This window comes from Neodiprion pinetum, chromosome 1, assembly GCF_021155775.2.
Source record: "Neodiprion pinetum isolate iyNeoPine1 chromosome 1, iyNeoPine1.2, whole genome shotgun sequence".
Taxonomy (NCBI): Eukaryota; Metazoa; Arthropoda; class Insecta; order Hymenoptera; family Diprionidae; genus Neodiprion; species Neodiprion pinetum.
In genome coordinates this window covers 2,808,649-2,828,389 of record NC_060232.1, presented here as the reverse complement: position 1 = coordinate 2,828,389, position 19,741 = coordinate 2,808,649, and the positions used below count along the sequence as shown (strand labels likewise).

General features: G+C 44.6%; 1 long non-coding RNA gene across 1 annotated transcript in view; it reads right to left on the bottom strand.

The window, feature by feature from the left end:
- The window catches only part of LOC124214024 (uncharacterized), a 45,153-nt gene extending 25,612 nt beyond the window's left edge, over nucleotides 1-19,541 (bottom strand). The window contains exons 1-2 of the long non-coding RNA XR_006882049.2: nucleotides 19,410-19,541; nucleotides 14,026-14,064 (exon numbers count right to left, since the gene is read on the bottom strand). This is a non-coding gene — a long non-coding RNA (uncharacterized lncRNA). The remainder of the gene's footprint in view (nucleotides 1-14,025; nucleotides 14,065-19,409) is intronic.
- Between the last annotated feature and the right edge of the window lie 200 nt (nucleotides 19,542-19,741).

The window sequence follows — 19,741 nt, the reverse complement described above, 5'->3', positions numbered from 1 at the left end:
TCTCAAACACTTTGCAAGATCCCTGCACGTGCAAGCACGTGATGATGTAAGTTTCGCAAGACGTCGAAAAGTGTTTTCAGGCAAATAGTACCCGAGCACGAATTTGATATCTTCATCGTGCGGAGAGACGTTTGGAAATTGTTTTTGTCCGGTGATCGTTGCGAATTAATTACGGGCAAGACACTTGAAATTACCCCTTCATGAACGATGAATTTAAATGAGGAATATAAAACTGAATTCAATGATCGTTCAAGACGAGTGAAAATCCCCTGGTGGTTTATGGTGAGATCGAATGTTGCGTAAGGCGTGCAGTGATATACTGCCCAAAATCATGTAAAGAGTATACCTGCGCATGGAAGAGTGAACGTATGGGAATACGGTATGGCGAAGGTGAATAAGGTATATTACGTACCTAGTAACATCGTGCAATAGGTACGAGGAATCGCGACAGCGGCGGCGACGGCGGCCCCTTTATCGCGATTGCATTAAAACTTTTCTCATCTCTCGCTAATCTTGAAAAATGGTCTCATCCGCGAAGGTATATGGAGAAGACGGAGGGCGTTGAGTGGGTATAGTCGGTAGATATATGTGCGCTAGTCACGGTCTGGCACGTGGAAAAAAGAAAAAAGTTACAACAGAAAAAAAAAAAATCAAACGACAGAGAGAAAAGAATATGATAAAAGGAAAGAAAAGAAAAACTCTCAGAGCCACGCGGCGCTGGGATAAATGGAAGGGGTAATTACCCTCCCGGGTGTTCCTCGGTGTTCCCATGAGTTCTCTGGAAGAATCTCGATTTCTCCTTATCCCACACACGGAATGATTCTCCTCCCCATCGCGCCCTCTCCGGACTCGTATATTATACGTTTCGTCGAAACGGAAAGTTGGCTCCAGAAATCAAGAAAACGTGAACAAATCATCGGGGTGACTAAAACTTGTTATCCCAGATCTGGAAAAGTTGGCGTAATTTTATCCGCACCTGGGATTTTTTTCTAATGAAAGCCTGCAGCGAGAGGCGAGTACCGAGTGTAATCAGCCATTTGTAACTCGGAGCGTTCCCGACAAAGTGCATTTCGCCCGACGAAGGGGGTCTCCCATGCACCCCCGTGGCCGGGTCGGCGAGGCCAAGAGGTCCCCACATAGGCTGGGTCGTATGGACCGGAGTCTGGAGCGAGTATTGAACAGATGCGCGCGCATCCCCGTCTCACCATCCGTCGGAAGGATCGCCATGGATGCATTAAGTTTCCATGGTGACACGCAGGGAGGCTGCATTCGGATGCAATTTCTCCCCAAGGTCATCTTCGGTTTTTCTTTCTCGTCCCCCTGACCTCAGCCGGCGAATTTCACCCTCTTCGAAAAAAATTCCCAACCCGATCGCGGGCGGGAGATAATTCCGGAGACTGCGTTCACGATTGAAACACTTCACGCTCCCCCTTTTTTCCCATTGTCATTTTCCGACGATGTGTAGGCATGTATAAAAACAACGGAAACACCGACGTTTTTTTTTTATACACAGAGAGATTTTATCGAGGGCAGTGGCGTGCCGGGTGACCAGCAGGTGGAACGGCTCACTTTTTCCCTTCCCGATTTTCACCTCCCTGCGGTGGTATAATATTTTTACCACCCGATACATAATACCGGAATTGAATACCTGTACGAATTGAATTATTAATTATTTGCTTCGTTTTTTTAATTTTGTATATTCAAAGTCGGATAAATTATCGTTAAATTTTATCGTTCGATTGTGTAGAAAAGGTTTGATCCAAGTGTTTGAAAAAATCTTGTGAAGCGAACCCTGGACGATAATTTACGGCAAACATTTTACATATACGCGTGCAATTTATACATGAAACGTGTATGCGCGGATGAAAAATCTTACTTTTATCGCAATAGATGTTATAAACATAAGATCTAGTTGTAGAGAGGATACGTGTTTCTGCAACACTTGTTCGAGAGTCCTTCGATACATTGTTTGAAAAACGTTGGAGTATTTATCGCTGTTCTTGTGCGTTGCGGAATATATAAACAGAAGCACAAAGAGCATCGCGTGAAGACTGTTTTATTTTCTAATTCACCGATCCTTACGTGAAATCGGCTGACCTGATCCGTATAACCAAAAGGCAATCTTCCGCAGCGCAGAATGCAACCCCGTATAATTTTCGTTGTACCGAGTCGTTACGATCAACTTGAATGAACGAACGTATACAGGACGAAACGTAGGTTTATGAAGATACGGGGCGTTTGCAGCGGTGGCCATCCGGCGAAGCCGGTAACTCTTGGGGCTAAGGATATGCAAATTGAAAATGCGGAGGTTGTCCAGCGAGGCGAGTTGGATATTTGCATTTGCAGATTTCTTCCAGCAAGATCCCGCGAGTCTGCGATTCACTTGTTATTGGCTCGCGTGCGGAAGGGAAGGTTCGCAATATGCTCCGGTGTTCCAGTCGAATTTCAGGGATTCAAACAACGGACGCAAAGTCACCGGAACAACAAATTGATATTCGTTGTTTACCCACCCGTCGAGGCCAGCCCCTCTGATTATTCCCGTTTAACCGGCACGAGAGAAGGGAGTTGCGTTGTTTACAAGAAAATGATTCGAAAGAACGGGGGAGGAAAAAAAAATTGAAAGTAAAAAAACATATAACAGTGAAACCCGAGTCACGTCTGAGCGCGCGAAAATGAGAGAACGTAAGAAATGATTGTATACGATATACGTGAATAAACTGGTAGGTGGTTTGTGTCAAAGTTATACTGAATTTCACCGCGTTTCGACTCCCCTGCAACAGACTGCGGACGAGCTTGACTGCAGGACGACTGTTTCTGCAGGGCGTAGGGTAAAAAAAAAAAAAAGACAAGGAAGAGGAGACAAGAAAAAATGTGAAACGGTCAAGAAATCCGGGGTCCTCATAACCTCGCCATATATAACCCCCAAAGATCGTGAACCCTTTTTTTATAACCCTTTTCCGAAGTCGTAGCTCCGTCGGTAATTGTGTTTACCTGTCGTCTGAGTCCTGTAAAAGGACACATCTCGTCATGCACCTTGGTATAATAAAACATGCGAAAAAAGGCTTAAGGTCTTGCCGAGTCCCCGGCGGTGTCATAAACCGATTGAAACGCTCAAAAGGTGAAAGAATCAACGTCCAAGGTACCGTCCAGGGCGTTAAAAAGGGTTTACAGAATCCGTGGAAAGGGGTAAGTAAAGAGTTGGAGACCGTTTTACCGTTATCGTCTCAGCAAATAGGAAATGTCCTCGAGGTAAACGAGAGGGAGAGAAAAGAAGATAGAGACTAAAGGGGAAAAAAAAAACCGCAGGAGAACCTGCGGCAGGTGAGAAGACCTCGGACTTAGTCGAGGTCAGCCGTCCTAGCTGAAAACGATCCTCCGCGAGTGTCTAGAAAATTCAAGGTTGCAGGATGTGTTTTTCTCGTTCAACGACACGATCTTCCAAGGCCGCAAAATTCTCAGCCAAGCTGCGCGTTCCACGTGTGTCCTCATCTCATGTCAGACAAGGTAAGGTTAAAATTGCTTCCAACCCACGTACCGATCCTCTTCCGCTGTGCCGTGCTTTCGAACTATAGCCGCTCGTGCGGGTGGGTGGAATGAAACTCGATATGTATACACGCGAGACAGGGAGATGAAAACGATGTCATTGATACCCGCGTGCACACGCCGTCAACCCCCGTCTCCTCTCCCGTCCACTTTCGAACCGTCCTCTTGGCTCCACCGGATAGTATATTGAAATTGTACCGAACGGGTGGTAAGTGCGAACTCACGTAGAACCCGCTGGTACTACATGTCCACCCACGATCTGATCACGTCCAGACGGCGTCCGTACCTTGGGGAGAGTAACTTATGCTCGAGTTATACGTGGGTGTCACCGTCCTGCAGGCTAAGAACCCGCGTCCCGGCGTGACTGTCACACTTTAGTGTTTGCGCTCGATCGTAGTACTTGTATACTTGCAAAACAGTAATGAGACCGGAGGATTGATTCGTTGATGGGTTTATCAAGTCGTTCTTTTACCGATCATTGTACCTAATCACGTTGACCGGTCATCTTACGATCGGAGCTACGATTTGAAAATAGCCCCGGTAGTATCGGAAGATAAATGTTCGAATGTTTCTAACTTTCGGTTGGTTCCGACCCAGCATCTGTAGGTGGATATAAACGCCGTTTTTGGGAGGGACGATTTTAACGCGAGCGGTAGACTGAGCGCTCGGTATTTGGTGAATTTGCGAACCATACAAAGTTGGAAAGAATTTTGTGCGAGGGAGTTCGTACGTGCAGGGGCGTATATAACAGAGTTCTACACGGACCTTATAGCCGTACGTAATACACACAGCCAGGTGAGGGGGGTTCCTATTATCCGCGACAGACAAAAATTGCGAAAACTCCGAAGCATGGGGCGTATCAGACAAGATATTTCCACGGCAGAGAGATGAAATAAAATAACAGAAGGTACTACGGAGAATATACGGCATAGAGACAGAGAGGGAGAGACAGAGAGGGAGAAAGAGAGAACGATAGGGAGGGGAGTGGAAGAGGCTGGAACAACAAAAGTTCAATTTCGAGGAATGACGAGGAAAATCTTTGCCCCATATGGGTAGGAGGAGGGTAGAATGATCCGTGCCCACACCTCCGAACCAGCTTAGTTTTTCGCCGGTCGGTTATTCGCGCGTAGTTGGGTGAGATGGGCACACCTTTATGTATATTAGTTTTTCGCTCATACGATGCTGCACAGGATCTACATCCGAGATTCACGAGGTTGCATGAATAGGCGTAGAATATTCCACGCAGCATACGGAACAAGAAGCCGCATCTGCACCAGCTTATATTCAGAGGTCAAACCGGGGTCGAAAGAGGTTTCAGATCCAGCCAGTGTCTGCTCTACCTACTCGATCCATGGTGCATGTACATACGCTCGCTGATGCATGCATACACTTGTACATGCCGGCTCTGGGAATGAGAGAGAAGAGGCGATCCCCAGAGTCTCGGTATGTGGCGGTAGAGGTTAGAGTACGGATGCAGAGAGCATGGTACTACCACTGACGGGACGGTGCAACGGCAAAAATACCCTGGAGACTAATTCGGCGTCCTGGCATCCGAGCCAAGATAGGAGAAGCTCAGACGTCTTTTCATCCCGACGCAAACTACACGACACGACTGTAATACAAGGTATAAGGTACATCGTAGGTAGAATACCTGCATAGGTGTGTATAGAACCCGGACATGTATACTTCCTTTTCCAACGTAAAGATGGATGGATGTTGCCGGGAAGTCGAGCGTTCGTGATTTTAGCGCTAGTTGGAATAAGAAGGGTTGTAGGGGGGCAGGTAGGGGGGAGGAGCGAGGTGGATGCCTCATCGCACGGTGAAACTTACCTCCTGATATATTCCCGGAAATCCCCTCAACGAACGCTATATGCGTTGGCTTGTCGGATATCCATGACTTGGGTGAAAATCGTCGACTTAAAATTGTTCCCCAAATTTTTTCTTCCTTTCTTTCTCCCTCCCTTCTTCCTCGATTTCAGCCTCTTAGTTCAAACGGAGAACAAAATTGTTAGCCTCGACACTTTCTGGCCCGGTATCGATAGCAATTTTTTCAACCACATTCATCCGCCTATATATATATATATATATATATATATACGTGTATATATATATGTACACGTTTGACCAGAAACACCAAAATGAAACAGGGTTACGAAATATCGGAGATCGCGGCCGCAGATGCGATCAAAGTATTCCTCGGCCCACCGAATGGCTGTATCGTGTATATGTTTGAGCGGCGAAAATTTTGTTGGAAAATCTTTTGGCTCGCCTAGCTGCTCGATGAAGTACCTATATCTGCGGAGTAATGTACACGAGTATACTCAACCAGCAGCTGGGGCAGAGCCAAGGAACATCAGTTATGCGCAACTCGTTTTCAGCCAAGAGGCTTTGGAGGTTCATGTTTCTTTTTCTTTGCATTTTTCATTTATTTTTAGTTCCTCGTGTTTTTTTTTTCTTCCCCTCACTCCTTCCCCTCCCCCTGTCTCTCTCTTAGCTACTCTCTAGATTTCTTTCCTACTTTTTTACCAGAAATAGACGAGTTTCGCAAACTTTTTCGCAACCAAGGTTTCCTACCAGGTATTCCAGCAGCTTCAACCCATGATCCTCAGCCTGAATTCGTAACGCTATGGGTGAACTTTTTAATTCAAAACGAATGACTCCTTTTCCGGCGGCATTCCGCGTTACCTGCGGTATCATTTGCACGGTGTTTTTCAAAATTGATACGGTACGATTTTTATCGAGGGATCGACCCCGTCCATTGACTTTTGGATACGCGATGCAGTCGGGTAAAAGAAACGATTATCAACGGTGTGCTGACAGCCGATTAGTTTATCGTTCTTACCCGTTGTCCTATAGTCGTAAATATGATGCTGCAGAGTTGAAGTGAGTCTAATTTATGCGCATCGTCCTCTTACACACCGTCGTATCGTATCTTTCCGTTTGAACCGAGACAGGCCACGATACACAGGTTCCTCCTCCTCCTCCTCCTCCTCCTCCGTCTTCTTCTTCTTCTTCTCATTATTATCGCGTGAGTCGTTCCGATATCTTCGAGTATACCCACATCTTTTATCGACGTTCTGTACTGCGGCTTGGCGTGTGACAAGAAAACTTATTCCTAAAAAAGGAGGAAGAGAAAAAAGAGAGAGGACAACCATACTTGAGAGGCTGCCAGCCACTTCTTCCCAACACTCGTTTAACCTAATCAGCAGAAACTTTTTTCAACAATATTCATCATCATCATAATCTCTGAGAAAATTGTCAACCTCTTCCGAACCCAACGGTTATCCGCAGCATACGAGTTTCGATTCCGTGTGTTTTGAGCAGAGTATAAATTTGAAGCTTGCCTCGTGGCGTCGCCGAGTGTGGAAGGACGTTGTTTTTGAGAGTACTCTTAGGTACCCAAGGTATAAATACATCTCCTCACTCTCTCTCTCTCTCCGCTTCTCCCCCACGTCCCCAGTTAAAATAAACGAGAAATACGTTTTTGGTGAGAGAGGAGAGTGGCCGGTGGATGGATGGCAGTGCCCGGGCATTGGTGTACACGCAAAGTCCGTGGCCATACTGGACGATGCGATGTTTGCCGACGGCAAGTGAGCGGCGAGAGTTGGCTGTACGGTTGATTCGATGAGAACAGAGCCATTCACGAGGCCGGTCTGTCGATGGCGCCATCTCTGGTACGTGGCCAAAGCTCTTGGATGTAAAGTCCATGCCACATGATGTTGGACGCGTTAAGTACGCCCACTCCACATCTCCGTCGTCGGACCCCGACACGGTCCTATCAACAATTATTATTACACCTCACGCAAGCTTTACGACGTCCTTGCTCCGCTTTTTGACCACGCATTTACTTAGTGCCGGCCAAGCCAATCGACCAACATTATACGCACCATCGTATTTTTGTTTTATTTCATTCTCTCGCCATTACCGCGTTAGCTTTTTATGCGAGAAACAGTTTCAAGGCAACATCGCGGTCTTCGCGGTTCACACTTGCTCACTTATGCAATCAAACTTCCGTCAACATTTAGCAACATTGGTTTTAAAACTCGGTTTCTTCGCTTTCGCTCAAGTCCTGATGACAGAATTAATTTTCCAGTGGCTTGTACGGTATGGATATAAATTTTGAACATCTCTCTGTCCGGTACAGGCAAAATTCAGTTTTTAAATATCACTAAGTCAAATAGTTTCATACAGCCGTCGTCATTTTTCGTCACCAGGTATTGCAGCCGAGATTCGACATCTCAAATTATTTAACAGAAAAGACGAATAGATACAAAACAATAGAGAAAAACCAAAATGTCAAATTTTTCAACTTGTAAATACATCTGATACGACAGAAGTTCGTCTTTGGTAATCAAATTTATTCACCTATACTCACACACGTCACACAAGCACGAGACGTTAACCTTCCTCTCAGTCTTCATTATTCATCGTCAATTCAATCAGCATATCGATTCGCGTTGCAATTAATCCTGATCTTTGAACGTAGAATAAATTTATACTAACTGGTTAAAAAAGAAGAACCATACACGGTATCGCAGGTCGATTTATCTCAACGAAATACGACCGAGCACAAAAAAAAAAGAAAACTAAAAATCGCAATACACGTACATGATATGTTATTTACAAAATTCTCGTCCGACAAAAATCGACGTGACTCGTAAAATCAACGCGTCGCTGGAGCGGAGTAAAATATTTTCACGGTCAGGGTATCGAGCCGCAGAAATATTCCTTGGTCAGTTCGTACAGTCCAAGATAAAAAGGAACGTTCGGGTCCGTTTCGGCGGTCCGAACATTACGGAGTGTATCTACTTGCCCGAGTACATAGGATCTGTTGTGTACGAAACGAAGGAACGCCTATATATCCCACGATACGGATAAATGGCCAGGTAGTGGAGGAGTCGCCTAAAGCAGAGGCTAAAAGTCCGCTGCGGTCCCTCAGGTAGAACCTCGCCACCTGCATGGGCGAAGGTATCCGTGCCCTTTTGCCTCTGTGTCTGTGAAAGAGAGAGCCCCGGCATCGTGTAACGTTTCCTTTGGGTCGATACGCCGAAACGACCCCCAATGGACAACCCCTACCTCTCGAGTCTCGGCTCGGCTCCGACGTTGGTGGGTGGAGGGGTTGGGCAAAGACGACTCGTCCTCTCCCTCACCCCCTGGACCACCCACGACTGCCCTCGATCCCGACCCCCGCCACCGCCCCCGCCCTCCGGCAACTCGGAGCGAGTAAATCGAGTTGAACCTTTACTCAGAGATGGCGCCACCGAATCCTCGCATCTTCAACCACGACCAATCAATAGAATTCCTCCGCTGCTTTTTATTTTTCATCTGCCGCACCGTATCTCCTCCATCTTTTACCCACCACGATTAGGCAACCTAAGCTTAGGTGCTTTTATTTATTATTTGTACAATCAAATTTTATGTGCCATAATATACACATACATGGGAATTGAACGTAATGTAAGGGGATAGCTACTGAAAAAAAAAAAAATACTCTCACTATCGTTGACGATTTATTTCTGCTGTTGAATCACCGGGCGGTGCATCGAATTGCTCGTGGAATCCGGTACATCGATGCCTGTTTTTAATTGTTCTGAAAATTTAAAGGACTTTCGAAATTCTTCGTATACCGAAAAGAATATTTTTCTTCTTCATATAATTTCTCGGCATATTTTCCTCGCGTGTATTATATCCTCTTATTCATCTTCGGTAGTGTGAGGTTTCGAATTGTATATGGGAAAGAAGACCTCGGATACACGTAGGGTTAACGACCCGGGAATGATCGCTCCTGTATCGGAGCTTCTTCGTATCGTTACGAAGTGTATATTTCCATTAGACCGGAAGAGCCTTGCTCTTACCTTTGGTGATTCGTGAAGTATGGGGGAGGGGAGAGAAGTGCATGCGCCAGCACGGTAGCTCCAAGGTACGGAGAATTTTTAAACGTGTGTAATAAAATATGCGTGACATCACAGTAGTGACAATCGTTGAACGATCTCTTTTTTATGATCTAAATCGAGATGTACAGAAACGATTGCACTCTTCGCTATTTCTCGTCAACTGTAGTGTCGAATTGATTAATTAATTATGTCGAGTAATTCTATCCTATAACGCGTAATGCAGACACGCGTTTTCCATTACTCACAACGTGCAGCGTACAAGTAGCCACTCCGAGTAACTTGAGTGTATACATATAACGAGGAATATAAAGTTCGGTCTGGTTAATTCGAGTACCTCTTCACTGGCGCGCACTAAATCACATGAGATTAGGAATAACCATAATTTCTTAAAACGCAAGTTTCCTGTAACTACTTGAAAAATTCTTCAAATATCATCACCATAAAAGCTACGTGTGCACAAGTACCGATCTCGTTACTCTCGGGTAAAAGAAGCAGCGAGTAATTAGCGTGAGAAAAATTGCATGTTAAAATCAAAGATTAACCACAATCGTCACAATACTTACGATATTATGTGAGCATATTTTAATCGCGGAAAAATCAATGAGGAATTTTTTTTCCACTCAGACTACGGCTAATGATAAACTACTCTATACACTATCGATATAGTTTCAGCTGAGTGCCCGAAGGAGAAAAAAAAGATAAAAAAACTCGCCATTATCCGTATAACCGGTACCGAGTTACCAATAACCGTATAAAATACGCGGAAGATAGTGATCGATACTTATCACAAGTCTCGGCTAAAGAGAAGAAATAGTAAATTGGGGTGGCGGAGCCAGGCATGCATAACGACGAGATAAAATAAGCCGATTACAGAAGAAACAAAGAGCGCCGACGAGCAGTCTTCCTGATTAGCATACCTACGCCTTAGGTAATACTTAAAATACACGTAAACGTCGGTAATGCGAATAACCGTCGATGTGCACAGGTATATGTATACCTTTACACACCAACGCACACTGTACAACGTACATGTATTCGCGACGAAGCCACGACTCGAGGAAATTGCCAGAGCTTCGAGCTAGACGAAGATGTTCAACCAGTTAATCGTGCCTCGCTATTATACCCGATCCGCCTGTTTCTCTTCCAGGCAAACGAACACTAGAACCTACGTATATATACGTAAAGAAAATAAATCGTTGGATGTACAGAGTCACGGAATTAAAGAGACCGCGCTGAAGCAAGAAAAAGGAGAAGATCTGCGCGAAATTTGCTGAAAGACGCTGAGATACGCCCAATAAAAAACCGCAGGAAACTCGTCGACTAATTCCGCGTCGAGGAAAATTAACCAATATATATATATACGCGATACTGGTTACACGAGGGAAGGAAAGAAACCGTGACGTTTGAAAGGGTTCGTTCCAAGGTACGAGTGATTGGGGGATGATGTGCGCGTCTCTTCTCACCCCCGACAAAATCAGTGGCGCGCGACGATCCGTCGAAACAAGATTTTGTCTCGTTGTACGGATTTCGCGTAAGTTGCAAAGAGATACGACATTTTTCTTTGCATCCGTCTCTATCCGGTGCACCGTACGTATACCAACCTCTGTTTCGGCCGTCCGATCTTTCGGAGAGTCTGTGCAGGATACGGGGAAACGGGGCGAAGTAAGGGATGAAGAAAAAAAAAATGAGAACCCAGAATCGCGAGGGCCAATCGGAGCCCAGCTTTTCTCCGACGCGGTCGATCAATGCGGAGCTCTCTGTACCGACATGCACCGCATACGGAAGTTCCGACCCAACCCAACCCAACCCAACCATCGTGATCCACGAGTCGCACCCGACGGAAGAAGAACGCGCGCCTGTCTTTTACCGACTCCATCAAGTCTCACGCGTTTTGATTGAGCTTGGATCTTTTTAAAATTGTCCAAGTCTCATCTACACTGAGTAAAATTTCATTTGTTAGAGTAACTAGAAAAATTCAGTAAAACAGATATCGTTAAAAACACTGTTCGAATATTGTTGGAATTGCGAAAAACGAGGTACACCGCAACCATTTTCTGCTATTGTCGATCCTTTTTTGTTAATTGCAACGCAAAATAAGTTTGTGAGGTTTACTCTACATTTTTAGTTAAACAAGGCTTTAACGTCAATTTATCATTGCACGAGCATTAAATTTTCGCAAGAGTTACAAGAAAATATAGTAACCGTGATCGTAATGAGAAAGAATAGTAACGGATACTAGACTTTCTGGTAACAGCTAGAAAACTAATTTTCATTCTCTACCTAGAACTATATTTTTCGGTTGTGGTAAAAACTGAATATAGTTAAGGAACGAGCGGTAACCGAAACTAAAAATTTCTCTGAGTGTAGTTCCGTCGTTGAAATATTTTTGTGCATCTATACCCAAGTTTTAACTAAACAATCGAGGCAAATTTTGATCCAATGAGACGACTGAAAATCACGAGAAAAATCTAAAAATTTTCTACAATCCTGCGATCCAATTGCAGCTAACGATTGATCATGGATAGAATGATATTTCTTTAATTTCAATTCTTCGTGCATGGATAATAAACTGATACCGATACTTTCGGGCAAAAAGCCCAAGTCGGATCGCACGTAGGCGAGTCGAGAGGTTCGAGAGTAATGGATTTTCATTAAGGTTAAATTAATCCTACAGGCAGGTAACCATCAAGGTCGAATTTCGGGCGGAGAGTGGCACGTTTTATAAAGGGCGGGTTATATAGAGGCCGAGAGGGCCTGAGGGGTTGGGAATTACCGGTAGGTATAAGATGTCTCTGGAGTTTCATTCTTCATTTTGTGAACTCCATCGAGAAGAGTGGCTCCTTCCATTCGGGCTTCCGAAGGGTTCTTCGCTTCCCTTTGATTGTCCCTTAGGTCGGGTGGGCCGAACCCCAAGACACGAACCGTGAGAGTCGGGGTTGGGTTTCAGCCGAGCTTTTCGGTATGCCTTTACGGATACAGAGAACGATTCGTCGTCCGCACGTCGCGTCGAGCCGATCACGATAATCGGATTAATTAATCCGAAAGGAGACTATCGCCCGTAAGTCGCGTCTCCTCCTCGTCGGGCTCATCTCCATTTTCCTTTCGTCTGTACTCTTCCTTAATTCGCCCCTTCGTCTTCTTACCTTCGAGTACGGTATAAAAGCGTCCACGAACCAGAGTGCGAAGAAGCGATGTTCAAAATTTACTCCCGCCGCGTTCCCGTTTCAGCCTCGAAAGAGAGCGAGAGAATAGCGAGCGTTAAAAGCAAATTAAATTAAGATACGGATCTGTGTCGGTCGTCTCTTCCAGACGTTTTAGAGCAGAGGCAGTGTTTCTCCGCTCATCCCCCGTATCTTTCCTCACCCCTCCCTCCCCCCCCCCCCCTCCCTACTATTCATCCTCTCTTCCGTCCAATTACTCCGCGCGTACACTCGAACCTCTCTCTTTCGTTGTTTCGACCCTGTACCAAAGTCCCCGACGATTTTGGCGGCGGCCACCTTACATGCGAAGGGTATAAATCCACCTGCCGGAAACCCTCAGCACGAACCACCCCAAAACTATGGGAAATATCATGGCGTACCGCGGTTAAGGCGTCGAAAAATCAAGACTGAGACGAACTCTTTCCTCCTCAATTGGTAGCTCCAATTTACCACAACTTCCAATCGTCGAACGGGAGAAGTCAGTTCCACTTAATTACAATCGCGTAGTATAAAATATTCGTCCCGCGGTATTTTGAATCTCTTAAAAACGAAGTGAATCGTAAGGAAAAACATTTTCCTCCGGCACGATTATAGTCACAACGAATAGATGTTGTATGGATTTTCACCGTCAATATGTTATACGGTGACGTCCGGTGTACGGGTTCATCTCGGAGTCCCGTAAAAATTTTGCAGCTTCGGAAACTTGTTAGCAGTTTGAAAGAAGGGGATACGGTACGCACACACCGATGTATCGATGTACACACGGAAAGTTAAAAGCGTCGGAAGTTTTACGCGTATCGGATGAAACTCGACTGCAGTATAGGTACATACATATATACCCACCCGTACAGTTTGCAGTTTGAAGTTTTCACTCAATTTCTTTAGCAGCCCTTGCCCCCCTCCCCCAGCTTCTTTGTCCTACTTTCATAAACTTTGATGTCCATTTGTCATACGTGTGTGTCTGCTTGTCAGTTTCTGTCGTGCGATTGGCGAGAAATGAAGGTAGGCAGGAAGATGATTCGCAGAAGAATTTTGTCACGGCGTTAAGTTACCGTGGGAATTGGTAAAGCTTCATTCGCAATACATTGACTGCATGTAATATTTTTGATTGGTACAATTAGACCGCGGCCTAGACTTCTGGCAATTAATAAGACTAGAGATAGACGGTTTTAATTACATCGACGCCAAGAGCGTACCAATTAACGCTCAAATTTTCACACACTACTAGGGCCAAGTAATTTCGGCAAATTTCGGCCCAATATAGAAGGTACCATCGGCTCCTCCGGAGCGCAGAAAATCTCGAGACAAATACGAATGGTAGACAAAAGTGAGGCGAAACAGTGGAGGAATTGAAGTAATTGAAGTAGCTGTAAGGAATTGTCACTCACCCAAGGAGCGACGGGCCGCCGTTGCGCCTTCTTCCGCATCTGTAAAACAAGAAGATAAATTAAAACAGGTAAAACAATCTGCGGTGTGTGGTACATAAGAAAAGTATAACGATAAATGAACAGCAAAGAAATGAGGTACATCAAAGGGGCCAAGATTCGATAAAGACTCTGAAAAAGGCTGAAGGAGAAGCTTCGCTCGGTTGTTCTCAGCACAGCCGATAAGGCTTATCGGCTCTTGGCCGCCTCGAGCAATGAAACTGCCGTGCTGAATAAAAGGAGACCGTGACTGCAGAGGGATAAATTATGATTTTATGAAATACGGAACGAATTCATGGTGCGCGTGACGGATTCGAAGCATGAGCGACGCTGCACGGTCATTTTCTCTCTCTCTCTCTCTCTCTTTCTCTCTTAACGGAGATTGGATGATTGGCGGAACTTTTAATCGCAAAATCTACTCGCTTCACACGCATACGCAAGAACGTGAATTAAGAACGTTAGACACTGCATAACGGGTGGACAAAATTGTACCCCTTGTTCGGCTCTGATACGAGCCCATTAATTTTCTCATTACCTGGAGAGATAATCGCTCGACGCAAAAGTAACACTCAAGACTTCCCTCGCCTTTTCTTGACGATTTTACCAGTGAAAATCCAACGAAAACCGGATTGCACTGATCAAGAGAACGTCGACAAATGGAAAAGGATCGTACAGTTCCCCGAAGCGTTACACGTTACGTATTTAGAATCGTGAATCATGGTCATACAGTCGATAAAAACATTTTCAAACGATTAGTTATTCCTCAAGTTTCTTGTTTAGAATGTAACTAATGTAAATCACGCGTTAAGTGACCGACCAATTCAGATTCGTTTAATTAGAAAACGATCTGATTAAGTCAACCCAGAAAAAGTCGTCCCCGTTTCCAGCTGTGGAAGGTGAAGAAACTTGACGGGGTAACCGGGTGACCTAACCGCGCTTGCGAAATATCAGCAGGTTGATGCAACGCATTGGTTACAGAAAAATTTCGCTGCGATACATGCGGAGATAGTTCCGATGGGTACAATATGTGGCATCGGCACCGAGTGAAGAGGTATTATGGGTACAGAGGTATATACGAATGCCGGATATATACGAGCAAGGCAAGCAGGATTTTATGCGGTTCTTTGCCTAGGGCAGTGGATACACACGATACCTCATAGGTACATATCGGTATGTGTATGTATGTACACAACGGTGAGCATACAGATCCATGTGCGTATATTGCTGGCGGAAGAGCGCCCGAACGTATTTACCGGAACGATTTGATTTTCGCGATTTGCAATCTAACCCGACTATTTCCATCCCTCGAATTTAGCCGAGGGTCGAGCTCGGAATTTTGGATGAACGGAAGGATGGATGGATGCGTGTAGGTTGTAGATCAGCGGCGAGAGGCCTCGAACGACTTTTTCACCGGATTAGGGATATTCCGTGATTTTCATCTATTCGATTTTCATCCAAGGCAAATGACTTCGGACTGGCTCGACGAATACTCGGGGTTGATGGTGTAAGTATAGGTCGTCTTCACTCGCGATCCCGTTTCCCGTTAGAAAAACTCAAGAGGGAATCTCTGGAAAACGGTTCACGACACTTTACCGAACGGTATCAGTTACGGCTAGTTTTTTCAACACTCTATGCTTTCGAGCATCCTGACGATTCATTCACAAAGCAACGGTAACACGGTACGAAAAACTTTACGGCGGATTTAAATCCGTCGCATTTTCAAAAACTGAAAATAATTTGCGCAGTGAAAAGTACTTGGTATCCTTTAATTACTGATATGAAATATACTGATGAGGGAAAAAAAATTCACGACATCGTATTGCTGCTAAGAGTTTTAGGAAAATCAAAACTGACATTGGGTTTCCCGAGCTGCGACGCGGCGTAAAAATACCAGCGTATAACCGAGGAAAATACACACGGTTTATACAAGCGGTCTGCAGCTCGACGCCCTGTTTTCCTTATTTTCCAGGCGCCGCCCAGTTCCAATCGGCTCTACCTGCTGCACTCGCCTTAAAAATCTGGTCGTCGATACTACACTGAGAGAAATTTTTAGTTCCGGTTACCGCTCGGTACCCTAAACTATTTTCATTTTTTACCGCAACCGAAGAATATAGTTCTAGGTAGAGAATGAAAATTAGTTTTGTCCCTGTTACCAGAAAGTCTAGTATCCGTTACTATTCTTTCTCATTACGATCACTGTTACTTTATTATCTTGTAACTGTTGCGAAAATTTAATGCTTGTGCAACGATAAATTGACGTTAAAGCCTGTTTCACTGAATTTTTTTAGTTACTGCAACAAATGAAATTTTTCTCAGTGTTCATGCGTACAAATAGACGAATCACGTTACCCCGAAAGTGTGAATAAGTAAAAATTTTCACATATTTCGCACGAATACTAGTAAGAAAAATATTTGTAAGTATAAGAAAATTCCTGAGTTGAAATTGTGCAGTGTACAGGATCGAAGAGGCAGAGAGAAAGTCTCGGATGGCGTGTCGCGCTTCTATTTCGCAACTTATTGCACAAATATAATGCCTCCCTGTATCTTTATTCCAATGTGTAATAATTTCGCAATTTGTAGACACACTAATTGCAGCCCGTTGAATTGCCTAAGTGTGCACAAATTCACCTCGATGGACAAAAATTAATAGAGATTTTTCTCTGTAAGCATGATTTTACGTTCAAATAACTTGTCATCGTGCATTCTCTGCACAATATATGTACACCTTTATACTTCTTCGATTACTGTCAAGGTCCGGTTATCAACGTATCGATTTATTCCAAAAATATCGTGGAATATATTCAAATAATACCAAGATTTACGTCCAGGTTACGTGGCTCTGCGATGTCTAGAACCTTCATAGGATCGGTTAAGCGCACATATGTAGGTAAATAAAGATAATATTACACACGCACGGTTTGAACTTCTTCCCGCGGCTTTCTGCAGACAGCAAAAATATGCAGTTTCGATTTACGATCTGTCGTCGGTAAACATCACGATATACGTGGCGAATGCATAAATGTGTAAATGACGAGGTAGATCAAAGATCCCGCAAAGATCGGTTACTCCAAAATAGCGAAAGGCCAACATCGCCTGTTGAGGTTTATTACGCTGAGCGATATTAAACACATTCGTAGAAAATAATCCGTTGTACGCAACAGACGATGATGCGGGTGTAAAACACGAATGACGAAACGTACCTGAAATTACACTCGACATAACCTTCAGACAGTATTGCGATTGCTTTGTTAAGAATTGATGACCACGGAGGCGATAATTATATCGATAATTATGGTCAATCATTCGAGAGGAAGCGAAGAAGAAGAGACTGAAAAAAATATGGAACAATTTTCTTCCCCGGAAGATAACGAACATCGTTCGAGTTCCTTAGGCTGGATAAAGGGCGAGGGGGAAGAGAAAATTTGTACAAGAAAATGGAGGGAAAGATAGAGACGCGTGTCTGGTCCACGGTGTGGTTTTATGTGGACACCGGCACCGACCCAGCAGCTGGCTGTGCGTCTCTCGCAGACGATGGGAAGAAGCGTATTATACGTGTATGGCAATGCCGCGTAAGACGGGTGTTGTCTGCCGAGATGAAATCACATCCCGTGAGATGAACGGCCTACCTAGGATCAAATCCCGACCTCCTGGAGCCGTGACTCTAACCCAGTGTCGGTGAGATGGGAGAGCCGTTCTCGCTCTGCGGCCGTGTCATCCCCTGCAGTATCACCTTCATTACACACCTTATGGCGCCACCGCAAGCCTCCTCGTACACTCCCCCAAGTATAGAAAATGGAATAGACCCTACCTACACGTGTTTCATCTCGGGCAAAGAACGATCCCCCAATCCGGTCGTATATACCGCGAAAAAATGAAATAAAACCAAAGACACGAGAGAGCTTGCAGTGGTGCAACATCGATGGTAAAACGTCTCTCTGATTCGATCCACGCTCAAAATACGACGAAAGAGAAGAATCCTCAGAGCGAACGATATATTCTCGAAATTAAGTTCCTTGATTTTCAACACGCCCCGGAAGCTTGCCTTCGAGAAGCTCTTTGTACCTCTTCGTGGGAGAGCCGTAAAATCCAACCTCTGCTCGATTTTCGTGCATGTAGAATCTGGCACACATCAAAGTAACGCGAAACTACCGATAATTCAGATATCGAAATTCCATCGAAATTACACGGCACTCGGTGAATTGTGCAAAGATGGATGAAATATTCCTATTGTGAAATGCGAAAAAACTGCAGACATACAGCGCTTGTATCAAACGTGTATGGCAATTTATTCTCGAGCAGATAAATAAGGGTCCGCGGTCTCATGTTCGTCGTTATTCGTATGGGCGGTACCGAAACGAATATACCCACCCGCATTCGGTATTTCTCTTTATCCGTACCCCGTTCTCATTCTTCGTAAGGTATATGTAGCAAAGCTTCGGCCGTGGTTTCTGTCTTTACACTGATCACTCTCGACCTCTCTATCGGACTAGTAGAGGTTCCTTTATTCGCCTTTTAGCTTACCGCAGTGGCTCCTAAGTATATAATAAGACTTGAAAACGTATCCTCAGCTACTTTTACGAGCAAATCCTACGGGCTGAGCAGCTGGTTGATAAAGAGAAACAGGGGGAAAAAAAAAATTATCGATCGTTGATTTTGAGGTATACGAGTAGAAAAAATAAAAACAAAAAAAAACAGAGTTTCAAATTTACAATTCAATGTGAGATGGGAAATTGAACGAATGGAAAATAGTCCCTTCGATTTCCCAAGAATATTGCGATACCTATATAGAGCCAAACGGGTTTCCAACACTTGGTCGAAATGTAAGATCCGCAGCTGCGCGAACAATTTCGGAAAAATACCTTCGGAGAGAACCGAGCGGCATAACCAACCCCGTTCGAAAAGGTGCAGTTGACCGTTCGGAAAAAGGATCAGCGTCGAAAATGGAGCAAAAAATCGTCAGAGGCGTAGAACCGCATCGTCAGAGGTCCGTAAGCCACAATGCGTCCGGTAGCATCCCTTTCTTTTTTTCTTTTTTTTTTTTTATGCCCATAAACCATCGGGCAAGTCTCGATGCGTGTACCGTTAGGTCACGAAGGACTGGACACGACTGAGTCGACTGACCAGTCTAATTGTCGAAAGGCTCTAACTGGGACAAAAGAGAGCAAGGTAGAGAGATGGAAAAAAAAGGTGAAAATATATATGCCGCCAGCACGCACCTCCAGAGCCGAGCTCAAGAGAGAAGAAGATAAGATTCCAGGCAAATATAGGAGATGTATATATATATATATATATATGGTCGGTGTAATAGTATAATACAACAGTTCGGAGCTGATCTTCGTTCGACTTACCCCTGCAGAGGTGAGACGATTTATAAGGTCTGGGAATCCGGGAAAATAGACGATTCCCGGTATAGTCGAGAGCGGACGGAAGTTCAGAACTAACTGCGAGAACTCAGGGTCGAGTTGGAGTTCTTATATGCAGTTATGGTGGCAGGTAAACTAATCGAGTAACGTGTGTGCCTAAGTCTTATTGGTAACGCATACGCCGTTTACAAACTCGTATAGGTTCTTATCGTACAAAGAGGAGAGAGAGAAAGAGAGAGAGAGAGAGAGAGAGAGTTACCCTACAACCGCTTTGTTTCCTTGGCCTGTTCTTATTTTCATTTCCTCTTCCCCCTATT